Source organism: Bos grunniens, chromosome 29 (genome assembly GCF_055505025.1).
Source record: "Bos grunniens cultivar Pamir isolate PY7600 chromosome 29, Bosgru_T2T1.0, whole genome shotgun sequence".
In the NCBI taxonomy this organism is placed as follows: Eukaryota; Metazoa; Chordata; class Mammalia; order Artiodactyla; family Bovidae; genus Bos; species Bos grunniens.
In genome coordinates this window covers 37,937,672-37,958,051 of record NC_141193.1, presented here as the reverse complement: position 1 = coordinate 37,958,051, position 20,380 = coordinate 37,937,672, and the positions used below count along the sequence as shown (strand labels likewise).

The following is a 20,380-nucleotide window of genomic DNA, read 5'->3' as shown; positions in this document are numbered from 1 at the left end:
GTGTCATACTGAGAGAAAGAAGTCATACAGAGAAGCAGAAATGTCATACGACGTCCCTTATATCTGGAATCTAAAAAGAAATGATACAAATGAACTTACTTACAAAACAGAAAGAGACTCAGACTTAGAAAATGAAGTCATAGTTACTGGGGGGAAGGGACAGTTAAAAGACTTTCGGAAGGTCATGTACACACTGCTATATTTAAAATGAATAACCAACAAAAACCTATAGTATAGCACGTGGAACTCTGCTTAGTGTTATGGGCCGGCCTGGATGGGACAGGGGTTAAAATAATACACATGCACCTCAATAGTCACAGTAGAACTAGTTAAAATACTCAAGATGTGGAAGTAACCTAAATTTCAATCAACAGATGAATGGATAAAGGAGATGTGGTATGTATACATAAGCCATGAAATATTACCTGACCATAAAAAATACCACTTACAGCTACATGGATGGACCTAGAGATTATTATACTGAGTGAAGTCGATCACACAGAGAAAGACAAGTATCATATATCACTTTTACGTGGAATCAAAAAAAATGATACAAATGAACTTATTTACAAAACAGAAACAGACTCACAGACATAGAAAATAAACTTACGGTTACCAAGGGGAAAGGGAAGGGAGGGATAAATTAGGAATTTGGGATTAACATATATATACTACTATATATAAAATAGTCAAACAACAAGGATCGACTATATAGCACTAGGAACTATAGTCAGAATTTTGTAATAATCTATAAGGGAAAAGAATCTGAAAAGTATACATTTTTATCGATATTAAAAGTATGTATATATATGTGTACATAAAACTGATTTTGCTCTGCTACAGTTGACACTAACACAACATAAATCAAATATACATCAATTAAAAAATAAGTTTATCTTGAAACATCAATGTTCAAATACTAAAAGTTTTACTATAATTTTTTAAAATTACAGAGCTCTTTGAAATCTAATATAATTTTAACGTTGGAATATCCTGCACTGTCCTCTTTAAATCTTTTCTCTTTTGGTAAAAAATCTAACACCAAAAAGTTATCTTCAATTTAAGTAAATAAACGTACAAACCAGAACTTTAGTAAAGAACATAATACAGTATGAATTAAGACATAAAATATTAATTTTCTCAGAATTTAAAGAAGGCTTTTTGTTATATCATATGATTATTATGATTGGGAATGACAACATGATTTATTGATTTAATTTTTAATGGTATTAAAGAGAGTCACGTAGTATCTGGAGGCTTTAAATGAACTCTTCTGTCATAAAATGGTATCTCCTTCACACAAGTATACATTTTTATTACTTTCAAGTTAATTATAAATGTGGTATTAACCATGGGATAGATATTTAGGTCTGCAAAGAAATAAGAATATGTATCGGTTTTGGTAAAATAAGTTTTACTTGTTAGATTGCAGTCAGCATTTGGAAAATTACTGTTGAGTTTTCCATATTCTTGCATGCCTAGAAAGAAGTCAGTTGTTTTCAATAATGGTGCTTCAGAAACTATCACCATCTCCTTTATTTTCTTTAGGATGTTATTGTTATCATTTTTAACATTACATCTCAGGAGATTTTGCTTCAAACATGTGAAGCCTATAAATGAATCCATGAATACTGAATAAAAAACATTTTGAAAAGACAACAGTATAGGAATCTAATTAGTATTATTCATTTCATATAGTTTTAGAATGGTATCAATAAGATATTTAATTTATTGTGATTTTGGTTAGCTATAGTCTGTAACTGCTTTTACAAAAGTCTTAAAAATTCTGAGCTCACTCTAAGTTTCCCATGTCTCTTTTCAGGTATGGGTCCCCTTCTTTGTCTCTCTCCTCACGTCTGAGTAATTCTTCGGTTGAGGCTCGCTCTCTCTTTCCTACATTCTTTCTTTGTGTTGTTTTTCCACTTTTCTGATGCAAGAGTCTTTCCTCAAATATGTGCTGCATTTTCAAGACGGTCTAGTGTGTGCTGGTCTCCAGAGTCCAGCAGACTGACGTATGGAAAATATAAAAGTACATAAAAAGATCACTATAGTAATTTTTCCTTGTGTTCTGAGTACCAAGATACTTATCTACGATACGAAACTGGCTAGAATTTGGTTGGCAGGCTCAAATAGTACCACAAAGATATTCAAACAGGGCAAGTCATTAATTTTCTCACATATTTATGGGATATTTCTCACACAACATCTATCATAAAAGGAGACACTTTATTCACTGAACAGAGAGAGTTAGTGAACAAGTCCTCTAGTCCAATACTACTATGCTTTCAAATCTTTTGTTTTGACTAGACAGCAGAATGTCATGAAAGAATTCAATGATAATTAAAAATTCTATGACCCTAGTATTCAAACACCACCATTGAAAGAGTAGCAACTGTGTAGAAATAACGTTCTTAGTAATGTGTGAGAGACAGTGAATTTACAGTCTGGTTTAGAGCTTGACTAAAAAATGTAGGGATAAAATAAAGAGTAAAAGATATTTGTCACAAATGATGAATTGAGGGTCCTGAAAATAAGTGGACTAACTTGTCAAATTTCAAGTAAAATTTAGCACTGCTTTAGTACAATATCTTCCAAAGAACAGGTCTGCTGTTCCTTGCTTCATGGACGTGGAAACAACACAGATTTCCTGAAAGCAGGTTTCAGAAGTTATCTGGATGGGCCTTTCCATTTGGGGATAGGACTCGTAATGAGATGCTTTGAAGATAATGAATTTGCTAAATCAGCACATTGCCTGCTAAAAAACACCACTGATGGCCTTCTAACTCTTCCTCAATTGTCTCCATTCGTTCCCTCATATAACCTTTTTAACACCTAACACAGAGATCCATGTTCTTAATGCAAAGTTGTGTCAAGCGGTTTGCTACACAGAAATCATCAAGGATATAATTAGTGCATCCAGGGGACTACATCTTACATCAGTTTCTTCCCTGGGTGCAAGGCCAACATTTCCTTCCTCTTGATTCCACCACCATCACACAATTCTACTCAGTTATCTCACTACTCCTTTAGTCTCAGTATTTCTCAGTCAGAATTCTTGATCTCTATTTCACAAACCTTGCAGTTGACAATCTTTGTTTTGTCTGTCTAGCACTTACTCCGTCTGGATCACAGGCCCCTCAACCCCACTAGAGGTATGGGCCATTCAACCCATACAGCACTCACTATTCATAATTATCTTTAGTTTCAGAAATGTGTTCAAAGAGCAGGCATATGAGCAAGGCTGGTTCACCTACAAACTGGGAGAGGAAAATCCCTTGCCCCAGTGAATCATGGAAGGAAATATATCTGGACCTGAAATTCCTGGACCTATGCTTTTAATCATATATTTTTTTTAATTCAATAGGAGCAAATAAAGAAGGAATCAAGTTGAGATGACAGTGTCTGAATCTCCAGTTCTAATCTTTGAAGTATCTAGAGATACCATGTTTCCCATAGCTTTTCCTTTGGTTTTGTCAAAGACTCCAGTACATTTCCAATGAATTATCTTATTCGTGTATGTGTATAAGCTAGTTTAAAGGGAGGTTTCTGCACGTGTAACTACATATTCTGACTAATTGATTCTCCCTCTCCTATTTTGCCTTCTTTTATAATACCATCCCTGCCCAACCTTCTAAAGTAGCAATTTGCAGACAGGCCATTCCTGTCCCTTTTGTTTACCTTTGTTACTGAAACAGTGACTGTAACGTCTTCATCTATAACACTTTATCTTAATATTCAATGACATCTTAATAACTCCGAAGGTTTTCTGCATCTCCATCACCACTACGACACTGAGGCCACTTGCTTCAGTCATCTCTGCCTCCTGAATTCTGGTGCCAGTTTAGTCTCTCCCAAGTGCCCAGGAATTAAAATACAAATCTGATCATGACTTCCCTGTGTTCAATTTTAGTGCTCACAATTTACGCTGCACTGATAATTTTAAGTTTTCCATTTTATATGTCCCCTAAATGTCCCAAACTCTTCAATACAAAATGCTTCCAAATTAATTCCCCACCCCCACTTCTGTTTTACTTTTCACTTTCTGACTTGGTTAACAGTAACTTATTGTGGTGATCATTTTGCAACATATACAAATATCAAATCATTATACAGTATACCCAAAACAATGTTATAGGTTTACTGTAACCTATAACAAAAAAAAAAAAAAGAGAGAAAATGGCGATTCTGGGGCACAAATTCATATTATCTCCATATAGAATCCTTTTTTTTTTTCTATTTATTACATATAAGACTCTAGTTGTTAAACTATACTTTGTTTTCTTAAGAAATCCAGGGAAAATACATATTACAGGTTTGGTGGTGGGAGCTGGTGGGAGAAACAACAATGAAAATATGAACACAGTGCCCCTTAGGGTTGTTTATGTAGATCACTTAATTACATATATTTGAGTGACTTTCATATTAAAAACATTAACCAAATAGTATTTTTAAAATAAGATGATTCTTTCAAGAACATCAGATATGTTTTTCATACCTGATTTGTCTTTATCCTATATATATAATCAACGTACAGCTTCTCTTTTCATTCTATATCACCAAACCCTTATTGAAAGGCTCATTGTATTCAAAATAACTCCTTTTAAATTGCTTGTTATGAGGCAATTTAAAATCATTTCTTGTCAGTCAACTGCATAATGCAAGCTCCCTCTCTTTGAGAGAATGGTGTTATATATCCAAAATAATCTCCAAAAACATAATCAAGGAGAAGAATCACTTTGAAAATGCTGCATGCTATATTCATCAAAGCATAGGCCAGAGATATCCTCAGTTGATTTTAAGACCATTGAATTAATGGCAGTTTCACTGGATTGGGATATTTGAAAGTTGAAAAATCTTATCAACAAGACAAGCTTAGATAGCAGCAGCAAGCTGCACCAGGCTTAGGTATTTAGGAGAAAACTCTAACTGGCAATGTATCATGAGGAACATTACTCAGTGTCTTAGGGTCCCCATTTCTTCTTGGGCTATATGAAGGATACTATACCTGACTAACCATTTCCTAGTTTTCTTTGAACTGCAAGTTTCCCTGATATATGAGAGAGTTAGAGTATGTGGCTACAGTCATTATTTATAAAAATTACAGAGGAAAGAACAACCTATTTTGGATACAAAATCAGATGTTGATGTAACTTTCTTGTTTTTTATATGCATAACTATGTCTTCATCTTTTTATCATTTTTAAAACTACTGAATGAGGCAGTTTTGTCATAATGTCGTTTCTCTCACTGCATTACTATATTTAAACTATTAACACTAACAAACAAACATTTTGAGCACTTAATAAGCACAAGACATTGTATTACTCACTTTATACTTTTTAAAAATTTTATTGGAGTATAGTTTATTTACAATGTTGTGTTTGTTTCAGATATACATTAAAGTGAATAAGCTATGTGCGTGCTCAGTCATGTTCGACTCTTTGTGACCCTAAGGACTCCTCTGGTTCTGCCAGGCTCCTCTGTCCATAGGATACTCCAGGCAAGAATACTGGAGTGGGTTGCCATTTCCTCCTCCAGGAGAGCTTCTTTACCCAGGGATCAAATCCACGTCTCTTGTGTCTCCTTGCATTGAATCAATTATACTTATTAATATATCCACTCTTTTTTTTTTTAAGATTCTTTTCCCATATACCCCATTACGGAATATTGAGTAGAGTTCTCTGGGCTGTACAGCAGGTTCTTATTGGTTATCTATTTTACACATAACAGTGTGTATATATCAATACCAATCACCCAACTTATCCCTCCCCCTCATCCCCTGGTAACCATATGTTTGTTTTCTACTTCTGTAACTCTATGTTTGTTCCATAAATAAGTTCATTTATACCTCTTCTAATATTCCACATATAAACAATATCATATGATATTTATCTTTCTGTGTCTGACTTAACTCAGTATGACAATCTTTAGGTTCATCCACATTGCTGCAAATGGAATTATTTCATTCTTTTTGTGGCCAAGTAATATTCCAACATTCAAAAAACTAAGATCATGGTATCTGGTATACTATCACTTCATGGCAAATAGATGGGGGAAAAGTGGAAACAGTAACAGATTTTATTTTCTTGGGCTACAAAATCACTGTGGATGGTGACTGCAACCATGAAATTAAAAGATGTTTGCACCTTGGAAGAAAAGTTATGACAAATGTAGACAGCATATTAAAAAACAGAGATATCATTTTACCAACAAAGGTCTATATAGTCAAGGCTATGGTTTTTCCAGTAGTCATGTATGGATGTGAAGAGCTGAACCATAAACAAGGCTGAATGCCAAAGAATTGATGCTTTCAAACTGTGATGCTGGAGAAGACCCTTGAGAGTCCCTTGGACTGCAAGGAGATCAAACCAGTCAATCCTAAAGGATATCAACCCTGAATATTCATTGATAGGACTGATCCTGAAGCTGAAGCTCCAATACTTTGGCCACCAGATGTGAAGAGCCGATTCACTGGAAAAGACCCTGAAGCTGGAAAAGACCGAGGGCAAGAGGAGAAGCGGGCTACAGATAAGATGGCTGGATGGCATCACTGACTCACTGCACATGATTTTGAGCAAACTCAGGGAGATAGTTAAGGACAGGAAACCTGATGTGCTCCAGTTCATGCGGTTGCAGAGAGTTGGACAAGACTTGGCAACTGAACAACAACAATATTCCACTGTGTATATGTACTACCTCTTCTTTATCCATTCCTCAGTTGGTGGGTATTTAGGCTGCTTCCATGTCCTGACTGTTGTAAATAGTGCTGCAGTGAACACTGAGGTGCATGTGTCTTTTTGAATTACAGTTTTCTGTGGGTTTATGCCCAGGAGTGGGATTGCTGGGTAACTTGGTGGTCTTATTTTTAGTATTTTAAGGAACCTCCATATTGTTCTCCATAGTGGTTGTACCAATTTACATTCCAACCAGGAGTGTAGGAGGGTTCTGTTTTTTCTACTGGAGTATTTATGGTTTGCAGATTTTTTGATGATGGCCATTTGGACCAGTGTGAGGTGATTTCTCACTGCAATTTTGATTTGCATTTCTCTAATAACTAGAGATGTTGAGAATCTTTTGATGTGTATTTTTTGGAGAAATGACTATTTAAATTTGAAGTCCATTTTTGATTGGGTGTTTTTTTTTTAATATTGAGCTGCATGAGCTGTTTGTACATTTTGGGGATTAATCTCTTACCACTTGCTTCATTTGCAAATACTTTATTCTGAGGGCTGTCTTTTTGTTTTGCTTATGGTTTCTTTTGCTGTGCAAAAGATTTTACATTTAATTTGATCCATTTTGGCTATCATATAGAGATCAAGACAGATACTGTGCCCAACATGTGATACATGCCTGATAAATATTTTTGAATGGATACTTTCATAAGTGATTTCTTGAAACCATTCAAAAATATTTATCAAGCATGTCTTACATGTTGGGCACAGTATCTGCCATGATCTCCATTCGATAGATGACATAAAAGAACGAACTTGCCATAGCTCACATACCACATAGAACTTTAGTGTTCTGATTCCAGTGATCATGGACAGCAATGGCAGAAGGAAAATTCATAAAACATGGTGAAAGAGCAGCCTACAACTGTCAACAGAATAGATAAAGCAGTTTGTTTGTTTTTTTTTTAAATTCTGCATGAGCTATCTTGGAGACCAGGCTACAGGTCTGGCTTAGGAGACAGAAACAGAAGTCAGATATCTATGGATGAATGAAAGCTTAAGACATCTGTCTTCCACTTGTCAGAGTAGATCTGATTCTGCAGAGATGACACATGAATCCTTTCCCATTTGGTCTCCAGGGTTACCATTTTTAATGCTATGGTCTATGATTGTTTTTCTCATTTGATGGTTTACTTCTGTAAACAATGTGAAGGCTTCTCTTACATATTCTTGGCTCTACAAACTTTTCAAGACCCAGGCTGTCTTCATAACACAAGTAGCCTGTTTTACCATTTATCAGGCTGGTTTTTTTTCATGCCTAATGTTTTCAGAGTTCAAACCTGAGACCCAAGGGCAGATTTGAGGGCCACGATCTCCTCACTGGACACTTTTAACATCTCCATGCTTCTTCTGGATGTCTAAAAGTATTAAACAAATCGCTTGGTTTCAGGATAGTGCTCTAGTGGTTTCTAAAACAATGAAATCTTTTCTTAAAAAAAAAAAAAAAAAAAGGATTTCAAATGCTGTAAGAAGTGACATCATTATTATATATTTGGGCCAGGGACGATTTCTTTCTACAAAACAGTCTATAATCTTTTGGAAATGTTTTAACATCCTTTCTTTAGTGGTATAACTAGGCTCTCAAAAGGTGTCTAGAGGACTTCTGATCGCTCAATGCATTGCCCTCTTTCTTAGTTCCCACCTTTCTCTCTCAGCGGCAACTGGACTGTCAACATTTGCAGAAATGATCATGGGCTTTGGAAGAAATACACATAATTGATTCTAAGTTAAGTTACTTGCAAGCTGTGTATCCTAGGGTATGCTACCAAACTGTCTAAGATTTATGTTCTAGTAGATAAAAACAGTTTTTAGAACCATCTTGTGGTGTAGAGAATTAAATGAATGTTAGATATGTTTCCCAGGGTAGGATTGTGCAGGGTAACAGCATCTCTCAATTGGTCCTGGTCTGTTAATAAGTTAAACACCATGCCTTACTTTTATTCAAATATCTGTTATTTTATTCAAATAACTTTACTTTTATTCAAATATCAAATATCTGGTGTAAGCATCATAGAGACTCGTACAAAGCAATAAATATATTTTTTCCTTTTCAAAATGCTCTTATCATCTGGATTAATTCATTAAAGCTCAGGAAGTATTTACTATAACTGAATATTAAGTTCTTTCTCCTTTAGGAGAAGTGCTTATTATACCACTGGGGAAACTATGACAGTAAGGTTATGTCAGGCACTATGTGGAACATTTTAGATGAAATGTAGCTCAAACTAGTAAGAAAACAGAGCCCTTTAAAAATACTCCATAGTCAGATAAACTGTGTCTACCTAAATTGCCAACAAACATTGCTACTCACGGCTCCAAGTGTTAGCACATAGTCTGTTTTCCCAGTTTCAGGACACTAGTTCTTTCCATGGTTACTTTCCTAAAAGCAGTCCCTAATTCAGCCCTTTGAGACAAGACCTCCCAAATGTATCTATTTCCTATTGTCACTGAAATCACATTGGGTGTTCAGATACTGACACTTTCTGACCACAAAGTGCTTGATGTCACTCACTTTGTATAGTTCAACCCAATATTAACTGCCTTGATTTTATCCTGAGCTTCTTTAGCACTACAGGTTAAGTGGTATGACAAAGTTTAATCATATATATATATATATATCCATTCATTCATTCCAATCCCCAAGTATTTATTGCTTAATATCATTCCTATATACTGTCCTGGTCATTGGAGAATAAACTCACAGAGCAGGAAACATACAAACAGAAGTAGAATTTATTTATGTAAAATACAATGCAAGTAAGCAAAGGGAATGTGGAAACTCGCTACCTGAGAGGATACTGAGGGTTTATATCTGTAGGATGGGTCGAATACTCAGATAAATATGTAAGAACAATCCCAAATGTCCAAGGACAAATGAATGCATGAAGCACTCTGGTAAAGGGAAAGCTAGTAAAAAAATAAATAAGACTGGAAATGGTTCAAAGGGAACAAAGAACTTAATATGGAAGACAACATTGGTCTTTGTCAACATTAAAATTAATATTTTCTTAGAAATCATGTTAAAAGTCATACAAAACTTAAAAGATGTACATAGTTTTATGACAGTTTGAAGACTATTATCACAATGTGTCCTTTTGGAAATAAGCATTGGTAACTGACATATATTTTGATAGAGATTTGTTGTCATTTAATAAAAATTAAACAAAAACACAAAAAAGATTTGTTCACCCTGGGGAAAATGATAAACCAACTTTATGTCCCCATTACACCTAGCACATATATTTAGTTGTATATGCGACACTGAATAGCCTCCACACTTTCCTGTAGTCTGAATGTCCCTTGAGTGATCACTTTGAACTATATAGCTCCAATTCTCATCTATGTGCTTATTACTCTCAAAATTAGAGCTTCAGATTGATTTTTATTTTGTTATGCCTGCTAGATAAGATAGCTTAAATATTTCATGCCTTCATTATCATCCACATGACTAAAACTGAACTAATGGGATATCTTCTGGAAATATGTCATTAAAAATATTCTAGGTAACTATCTCCCCTAATTTAGTATAATTTGATCCTAAGTAAATGACAAAAAAGTCTCCCCACAAAACTCTAAAATCATTTATTTTTGATGAACAAAATAAGAAATAGCCCAAGTGTTCCCTCCAAAAGGAATCTTAACAAAATGAGAGCAGTGAATAGTACATGATATAGTAAGTATCACCTGTGGAGAACTGCAATCATTGACCTGGTCTAATCAGATATGGAATTCAAACATGCACAGCCTGTGAAGTCTGGGAAATCTCCAACATATTCATTATATTAAAATAGTTCCAGCCATGTAGCATCTGCTGGCAAAGCAAATAAATGCAGAATTCGCAGGAGGAAAGGATCTGCAACTCAAGCTCCTCAGGACCCCACAGATAAAACAAGTTAACTCTAACAATACAAAATAATAATAATTACTTCATTCATGATGAAATAAACTATTCTGAATAGGAGTGAGCAGTAATAGCAAACAGCTGTTTTAGATCACCAAAGATTACAGGCATTAAATGATCAGACATAGAATATAAAATAACAAAGTTTAAAATATTTAAAAAATTAAAAATATATAAAATTCAAAATATGTGTGAGAACCTAGAAACAGACTTAAATTCCATTTGTAGTCATTGCAATCACTCAGCTACATACCTCTCCTCTTTGGACTGAACTGAATAGGAGGTGCACAGGGATTTTTAGGGCAGTGAAAATATTACATATGATATAACGGTGGATATATCACACTACATATTTTCAAAAATTCACAAAACTTACTGAAGTGTGAACCCTTAGTTATGCAATTTTATAAGGATCATTTAGGAGGTTAGTGGATACAAGCATGGAGAGCAGACTATGACAAATAATCAAATTGTATTACAAATATATTTAGCATCTCACAGAAGGGGCTGGGAAGAAATGCTGAACTAAGCAGACTGGGCAATGTGTGAAGTCTATGAAAGCAGAATAAGAAATTGTACACAGATAAAACTATGAGGTTGGAGGTGTGAATTAACTATTTTAATATTACTATTCATGTATCCTTGGCTTGGACAATTAGGTAAGTGGATAATTCATGACTGAGTCAGGATTCTCATTTTGGAGTAGGATGTTAAAATAGACAAAGGAAGAGGACACAGCGATCAGTGTGGTAGTGGATTAGAAACACTGGTATAAACTCACATTTCGCTGAATAGTTACACATAGAAGTGTAGATTTGTTCCCAAAGTCAGGTCCAACACTTTTGCAACCCCATGGACTATTATCTGCCAGGCTCTTCTGTCCTTGGGATTTCCCAGGCAAGAATACTGGAGTGGGATGCCATTTCCTCCTCCAAGGGATCTTCCTGACCCAGGGATCAAGCCCACATCTCCTGCACTGGCAGGCAGATTCTTTACCACGGAGCCACCTGGGAAGCAGAAATATGTATAGGCATGTATCTATTCACTGGTTAGTACAAACATGGAGTCCCTTGCTCTGTCAGTTCAGAGGACTAGAGCAGAGACACTAAGAAGTAAAGATCCTGACATCTAATATCATTATTCAATAAAAAGAAAGAGGGATGCTTGGGAAAAAGTCTGATATTAGGACTGGGGCAAAAAAATATATATGAACCAGGGACATTTTCAAATGCAATAAAGTAGGGAAGCATTCAAAAATAAATTTAACCAAACAAAAATATCCACAATGATAGAAGTATGTCCAAAAGACACAGTAGATAACTGAAAGAGCTTCCAAAAGTCAAATTTGAAAAGAAAATTGAGCAAATATTTCTAGTAAAGCAGTGTTGAATTACATCCCAAAGTATAAAATAAATATCCAGAGTTCATACTAATATATGAGTAATTAAAGAAGTGAGAGAGTAGGCACAAATCTGTTATCTTCCAAATAATATATGTAGATACTTTTCCCTTCAAAAGATAGAGCGTATCTCCTTTGGATGCACAAAACAATTTCCTTTCAAAGATGACACTATGGAAAGGGCTGGATGATGCACAAATTAGACTCGAGATTGCTGGGAGAAATATCAATAACCTCAGATATGCAATTGACACCACTCTTATGACAGAAAGTAAGGAGGAACTAAAGAGCCTCTTGATGAAGGTGAAAGAGAAGAGTGAAAAAGCTGGCTAAAAACTCAACATTCAATAAACTAAGATCATGACACCTGGTCCCATCACTTCATGGCAAATAGATGGGAAAACAATGGACACAGTGACAGACTTTCTTTTCTTGGGCTGCAAAATCACTACAGATGGTGACTGCAGCCATGAAATTAATAGATGCTTGCTTCTTGTAAGAAAAGCCATGACCAACCTGGACAGTATATTAGAAAGCGGAGATATTACTTTGCAGACAAATGTCCATTTAATCAAAGCTATGGTTTTTCCAGTAGTCATGTATGGATGTGACAGTTGAACCATAAAGGAGGCAGAGTGCAGAAGAATTGATACTTTTGAACTGTGGTGTTGGAGAAGACTCTTGAGAGTCCCTTTGGCTGCAAGGAGATCAAAGTGGTCGATCCTAAAGGAAATCAACCCTGAATATTCAGTGGAAGGGCTGATGCTGAAGCTGAAACTCCAATACTTTGGCCACCTGATGTGAAGAGCTGACTCATTGGAAAAGACCCTGAGGCCGGGAAAGATAGAGGCAGGAGAAGGGGTCAACAGGAGATGAGACTGTTGGATGGCATCACCAACTCAATGGACATAAGTTTGAGCAAGATCCAGGAGATGGTAAAGGACAGGGCAGCCTGGTATGCTGCAGTCCATGGGGTTGCAAAGAGTTGGACATGACTGAGTGACTCAGCAACAGATGCAAAGTGCAGAGGAAAGCACCTTTAACATGGAGAAAACTGATAAATACTACCTCATCCCGGTAACCAAGATCAACAGTGATATGCTGTTTTGATATTATGTACCCATGATAACTCTCTTGTTTTTTCAATGATCCATCAGACATTTGCAATTTGATCTCTGGTTCCTATGCCTTTTCTAAAACCAACTTGAACATCTGGAAGTTCACAGTTCACGTATTGCTGAAGCCTGGCTTGGAGAATTTTAAGCATTACTTTACTAGCATGTGAGATGAGTGCAATTGTGTGATAGTTTGAGCATTCTTTGGCATTGCCTTTCTTTGGGATTGGAATGAAAACTGACCTTTTCCAGTCCTGTGGCCTGGATGGTTTGGATGGCATCACTGACTCAATGGACATGGGTTTGGGTGGACTTCAGGAGTTGGTCATGGACAGGGAGGCCTGGCGTGCTGCGGTTCATGGGGTCGCAAAGAGTTGGACATGACTGAGCGACTAACTGAACTAAAAGCAAATGAACCCATGACAATAATATGATGAAAATAGCATTTCTCTTTCTGGTCTTCATCCCAGTCACTCATAACCCTAGTCTATTCATTTTATGGGAAAGCATCAACAAATTCCAATAGGCCCAAAATATCTGATAAGAATTCCTCAAATCTGTCAAGGTCATCACAAACAAGGAAAACTGAATGTCACAGCTAAGAGTAGCCTAATACGGTATATTGGAAGGGATCCTGGAAAGGGGAAAAAAGACATTAGGCAAACTCCAGGGAACTCTGAATAAAGAATGAAATTCAGATAATAATACTGTATAAATACCGGATCATTAATTACAAAAATATACCATACTAATGCAAAATTTTAATAATAAGAGAAACTAGCTATAGAATATAGGAACTCATATCATCTTCACAATTTTTCTGGATATCTAAAATTGGTGTAAAATAATACTTGTTTAGAAGAAACATCACTATATATTTCATATAAATAAATTTATATGAAAAAATAGCAAATTCAATTGCCAGGATGAATAAAAAAGTATTCTCTTTTATGAACCTAATAAAATAGGCTCAAATAAGTAAATTTATTTACATATTTATAAATACTACTTCTAGTATATATAATATGCATATGCCTAATACACTTAGAATGCATATTTTATAGATATATGCATATATAAACTAATATGTATATATTGGAGGCAAACTATATCCAATGTAATATTTAGTTATTGATAAAAACAGATGAACATTTTCATTATAGGGGACTGGAATGCAAAAGTAGGAAGTCAAGAAACACCTGGAGTAACAGGCAAATTTGGCCTTGGAATACGGAATGAAGCAGGGCAAACACTAATAGAGTTTTGCCAAAAGAATGCACTGGCCATAACAAACACCCTCTTCCAACAACACAAGAGAAGACTCTATACATGGACATCACCAGATGGTCAACAGCGAAATCAGACTGATTATATTCTTTGCAGCCAAAGATGAAGAAGCTCTATACAGTGAGCAAAAACAAGACCAGGAGCTGACTGTGGCTCAGACCATGAACTCCTTATTGCAAAATTCAGACTGAAATTGAAGAAAGTAGGGAAAACCACTAGACCATTCAGGTATGACCTAAATCAAATCCCTTATGATTATACAGTGGAAGTGAGAAATAGATTTAACGGCCTAGATCTGATAGAGTGCCTGATAAACTATGGAATGAGATTCGTGACATTGTACAGGAGACAGGGATCAAGACCATCCCTATGGAAAAGAAATGCAAAAAAGCAAAATGGCTATCTGGGGAGGCCTTACAAATAGCTGTGAAAAGAAGAGAAGTGAAAAGCAAAGGAGAAAAGGAAAGATATAAACATCTGAATGCAGAGTTCCAAAGAATAGCAAGAAGAGATAAGAAAGCCTTCTTCAGTGATCAATGCAAAGAAATAGAGGAAAACAACAGAATGGGAAAGACTAGGGATCTCTTCAAGAAAATCAGAGATACCTAAGGAACATTTCATACAAAGATGGGCTCAATAAAGGACAGAAATGGTATGGACCTAACAGAAGCAGAAGATATTAAGAAGAGATGGCAAGAATACACAGAAGAACTGTACAAAAAAGATCTTCACGACCCAGATAATCACAATGGTGTGATCACTGACCTAGAGCCAGACATCCTGGAATGTGAAGTCAAGTGGGCCTTAGAAAGCATCACTATGAACAAATCTAGTGGAGGTGATGGAATTCCAGTTGAGCTATTCCAAATCCTGAAAGATGATGCTGTGAAAGTGCTGCACTCAATATGCCAGCAAATTTGGAAAACTCAGCAGTGGCCACAGGACTGGAAAATGTCAGTTTACATTCCAATCCCAAAGAAATGCTCAAACTACTGCACAATAGCACTCATCTCACACACTAGTAAAGTAATGCTCAAAATTCTCCAAGCCAGGCTTCAGCAATATGTGAACCTTGAACTTCCTGAATTTCAAGCTGGTTTTAGAAAAGGCAGAGGAACCAGAGATCAAATTGCCAACATCTGCTGGATCATGGAAAAAGCAAGAGAGTTCCAGAAAAACATCTATTTCTGCTTTATTGACTATGCCAAAGCCTTTGACTGTGTGGATCACAATAAACTGTGGAAAATTCTGAAAGAGATGGGAATACCAGACCACCTGACCTGCCTCTTGAGAAATTTGTATGCAGGTCAGGAAGCAACAGTTAGAACTGGACATGGAACAACAGACTGGTTCCAAATAGGAAAAGGAGTTCGTCAAGGCTGTATATTGTCACCCTGTTTATTTAACTTCTATGCAGAGTACATCATGAGAAACGCTGGACTGGAAGAAACACAAGCTGGAATCAAGATTGCCGGGAGAAATATCAATAACCTCAGATATGCAGATGACACCACCCTTATGGCAGAAAGTGAAGAGGAACTAAAAAGCCTCTTGATGAAAGTGAAAGTGGAGAGTGAAAAAGTTGGCTTAAAGCTCAACATTCAGAAAACTAAGATCATGGCATCCGGTCCCATCACTTCATGGGAAATAGATGGGGAAACAGTGGAAACAGTGTCAGACTTTATTTTTTTGGGCTCCAAAATCACTGCAGATGGTGACTGCAGCCATGAAATTAAAAGACTCTTACTCCTTGGAAGGAAAGTTATGACCAACCTAGATAGCATATTGAAAAGCAGAGACATTACTTTGCTAACAAAGGTCCGTCTAGTCAAGGCTATGGTTTTTCCTGTGGTCATGTATGGATGTGAGAGTTGGACTGTGAAGAAGGCTGAGCGCTGAAGAATTGATGCTTTTGAACTGTGGTGTTGGAGAAGACTCTTGAGAGTCCCTTGAACTGCAAGGAGATCCAACCAGTCCATTCTGAAGGAGATCAGCCCTGGGATTTCTTTGGAAGGAAGGATGCTAAAGCTGAAACTCCAGTACTTTGGCCACCTCGTGCGAAGAGTTGACTCATTGGAAAAGACTCTGATGCTGGGAGGGATTGGGGCAAGAGGAGAAGGGGACGACAGAGGATGAGATGGCTGGATGGCATCACTGACTCAGTGGACATGAGTCTGAGTGAACTTGGGAGTTGGTGATGGACAGGGAGGCCTGGCGTGCTGCGATTCATGGGGTCTCAAAGAGTCAGACACGACTAAGCGACTGATCTGATCTGATCTGAAAACAGATGAAACACTAGTGAATTTTAAAAAAATTAACAACACAATTAGCTTACTTGATTTAAAGGAAATATATGGAATGACAAATAACAAATTAGAGAAAATGCATTCTTAGTAAACATGATAAAATATATACAAAATACTTTGTGTTCCCAGTCATAAAATGTCAACAGAGCAAGACATTTTGCATACATATTCAACTTTTCAAAGAAACAATATGCAGTTAAATCAGAAATCAGCAAGTATGGGATACCTTTACCCTCCAATCAATCTGAACATTATCATAGACACTTCTGATTATCTGTAGCTCATAAGAGCTTGTGCTCAGTCATGTTTGACTCTTTGGACCCATGGACTGCAGCCCACTAGGCTCCTCTGTCCATGGGATTTCCCAGGCAAGAATACAGGAGTGTAGCCATTCCCTACTCCAGGGGATATTCCTGACCCAGGGATTGAACCCATGTGTACCTGCAGGCAAATTCTTTACCACTAGTGACACCTGGGAAGCTCTGTTCATAAGAGAAATCATAATAAAAATTTAAATGCTTAGAACAGAATTGATTACTATTTTAAAAATTTTAGCATGAAGATGAGACAAACAATATTAAAGATAAATGTATAGCCTTAAATGTTATATTAAGGAGATAAACTACTAAAAATTAATGAGCCAATAACCAAATTCAGAATGAAAAAAGTAGGAAAAACAGTGGCAAGAACAGAAATTAAAGTAAAGATTAAAAATAAATGGAAAATTTGCTTTAAAAGAGTTAAATATGCCACTTTTGGGCAAGAGAAAGTGAATAAAATACAGAAATGCTCAAATAAAAGTACATTAGAAAATGAAAATGGCAAATTAAAAAAAATAAGAGCATACCTTTAAGAAACATGTGCCAATACTTTGCATATTTATATACTACATACTATATATATGTATCAATATATGTGTATGTACATACATATATATACACATACATGTCATATGTGTGTATATGTGTGTACATATATATATACACACACACACACACAACAAATTTCTAGAAATGCTCTTTAAAGAGGAGAAAACCAAAATTCCATCAGGGGAATTAAGTTTCTTATAGAGGTTCAAAATATTCTCCAAAGAGAAATACCAAGCTTTATGATTTAAAGGACTATATGACAAAACATTAATAAAACAGATCATTGCAATTTTAAACAAATCTCCTAAGGCATAGGAAAAAAGGACTCTCTTCAATTAAATCTATGAAGCCAATATAATCTTGATAAACAAACTTTGGCATGGTAGTATAAAAGAGGAATGTTACAAGTAAATCACCTCGTGAATAAATTTGTAAAACCTTCAGTAAAATATGAGCCAGCTAAATTCAGCAATATATAAAAGAGATCATAACTCATGAGCAAGTAAAGCTTATCTGTAACAAGCAAGGTGGGTTTAACACTGAAAAATCTAATGATGAAGATTGTCACATTAACTGATTGAAAGAGGGGAAAAAAGTTTTCCATAATGCAGAGAAAAGTAACTGATATTAGTAAGCATTCATTCAAGATGTTTAGTTATTAACAATAAAAATAGAAAGGATTTCCTCAGTCTTCTAGATATTATTTACAAAATCCTACAGCAAAGTTGGTTACTAAAAATAAAGAAGATGCTCATGAATGGTTTCTGTTGGACTGAGATTCTTGTCATTGGAGTATGCATAAGGAAAAAACTTAGTTAAATGTTTACAGATCATGAAACAAGAAACACAAGCATATCTGTAGACAAAATTATCTAAAATAAACACTTCAAAGAATCTGCAAGTTATTAGAATGAAGAAGAATGTTTGCCAACGTAACTAGATACATACTGCTAAGTCACTTCAGTCATGTCCGACTCTGTGCGACCCCATAGACGGCAGCCCACCAGGCTCCCCCGTCCCTGGGATTCTCCAGGCAAGAACACTGGAGTGGGTTGCCATTTCCTTCTCCAATAACTAGATACATAACCAATATATAAAACTCAATGGGAATATTGCACAGCAGCCACAAATGCAAATTGTAGTTTGTAAAATAATACAATTTACTAAATCGTAACAAAATGTGAGATTCACAGCAACATATATAATGAAGGAAGTACAAGACTGAACCTCAAAATTTAAAAACAAATATTGAAGGGTATTTATGAAGAGACCAAAAGAGGTGTGGAAATATACTTTGCTCTTGGATAAAACAACTCAATATTCTGACATATTTTTTCTTTATATCCAGAATCATTAGTTTAAATAAAATTCTAATAACACTTTCAAAGTTTTTCTTTAAAAGAAACTTGAGGGCTATTTAAGGATTATATAATAAGAATGATGTTAGAAACACCAAACTCTTCTGAAAGAATTGAAGAAGAAAGTGGAAGATATATATCCATCATGGTATCAAAAATAAATTAAAAAAAAATACAGTAACTAAAATATTACTTAAGAATTAGAAATAATTGGCATGGGAAGAGAAAATAGCCACATAAAATAGTATAGAACACAAGAATATTTTCAGCATTATATAAAAGCTTGATATATAAAAAAGTTTTGTTTTGCCAATTACTGGGGAAAGATAGGCTTATAAATTAATTATGCTTGGACAATTAATTATCATGTACACGATTCTATTCTAGGTGGATTAAAGAAAATAATAACTTATGTGAAGAGGAAAAATAAATTTTTTTGAAGAGAATATATATAACTATTTATATGACCTCAGGCTAATGAAGAACTTCTCATTACAAGATTTCAAATGCACAACCCATGAAGGGATGCAATAATGTAAAATTCTGTTTATTAACTCAACAAATTCTCCTTGAGTACTCTGTGTTCCAGTCATTGCGCCAGAGGCTATGGACACATCAGCGAATAAAACTTTTTGTGTCCCCCTTGTAGAATCTACTTTCTAGTTAGATGTTTGCAATATATGTGTCTCAGGCCATTTGTGCTGCTATAACAAAACACCATAGACTAAATGACTTAAAACAATAAAAATGTATCCCTCACAGTTCAAGAGGCTGGAAAATCCAAGATGAAAGCACTGACGGATTCAGTGGTGTGGCTGCTGCCCGCATGTTTCCTGCTTCACAGATGACTATCTTTTCACTGTGGCAGAAAGGAGGGATCTCTCTGGGTCTGCTTTATAAGGGCACTAATCTCATTCAGGAGGGCTCCACCCATGCTATCCAATTAGCTCCCAAAGGCCCATCACCATCAACGTCACATTGGATATAAGGTTTCAAATATGAACATTAAGGGGGACACAAATTTTCAGCCTATAGAAATAGAACTGTCAAAGGATTTGTATTTAGATACATACCTATCTTCAAAATGTAAGTTTTCAGAAAGGGGCAAAATAACCTCATAGAAAAATAGCCAAAGGTCATACACAGTGTTTTTTACAGAAGGAGAAGCCTTGATATTCAATAAATAAAATACTTTTATGTAACAGTAATGAAGAAAATAAAAATGAAAATCAAATGTAATAGCACTTTATACCCTCCTGATTGGCCAAAACTAAAAAGCAAGACAAAAACCAGACACTTGTGTAACTAAGAAACAAATACAAATTTTAGACACTAATGACAGAAATACAAATCATTAAACCACTTTGAAATCAATTAAGCATTATCTTGTGAAGTCAAAGATATGCATTTCCAAT

The 20,380-nt window shown here is 35.6% G+C and overlaps 1 long non-coding RNA gene across 3 annotated transcripts in view; it reads right to left on the bottom strand.

The window, feature by feature from the left end:
* Positions 1–7,797: 7,797 nt before the first annotated feature.
* The window catches only part of LOC147342507 (uncharacterized), a 39,670-nt gene continuing 27,087 nt past the window's right edge, over positions 7,798–20,380 (bottom strand). For 2 of the 3 annotated variants that reach the window (XR_015157849.1, XR_015157847.1), the window contains one exon: positions 10,293–11,638. This is a non-coding gene — a long non-coding RNA (uncharacterized LOC147342507). Of the gene's footprint in view, positions 8,089–10,292; positions 11,639–20,380 lie in introns of those variants that run through there. The other variant, XR_015157848.1, reaches the window with a different exon arrangement.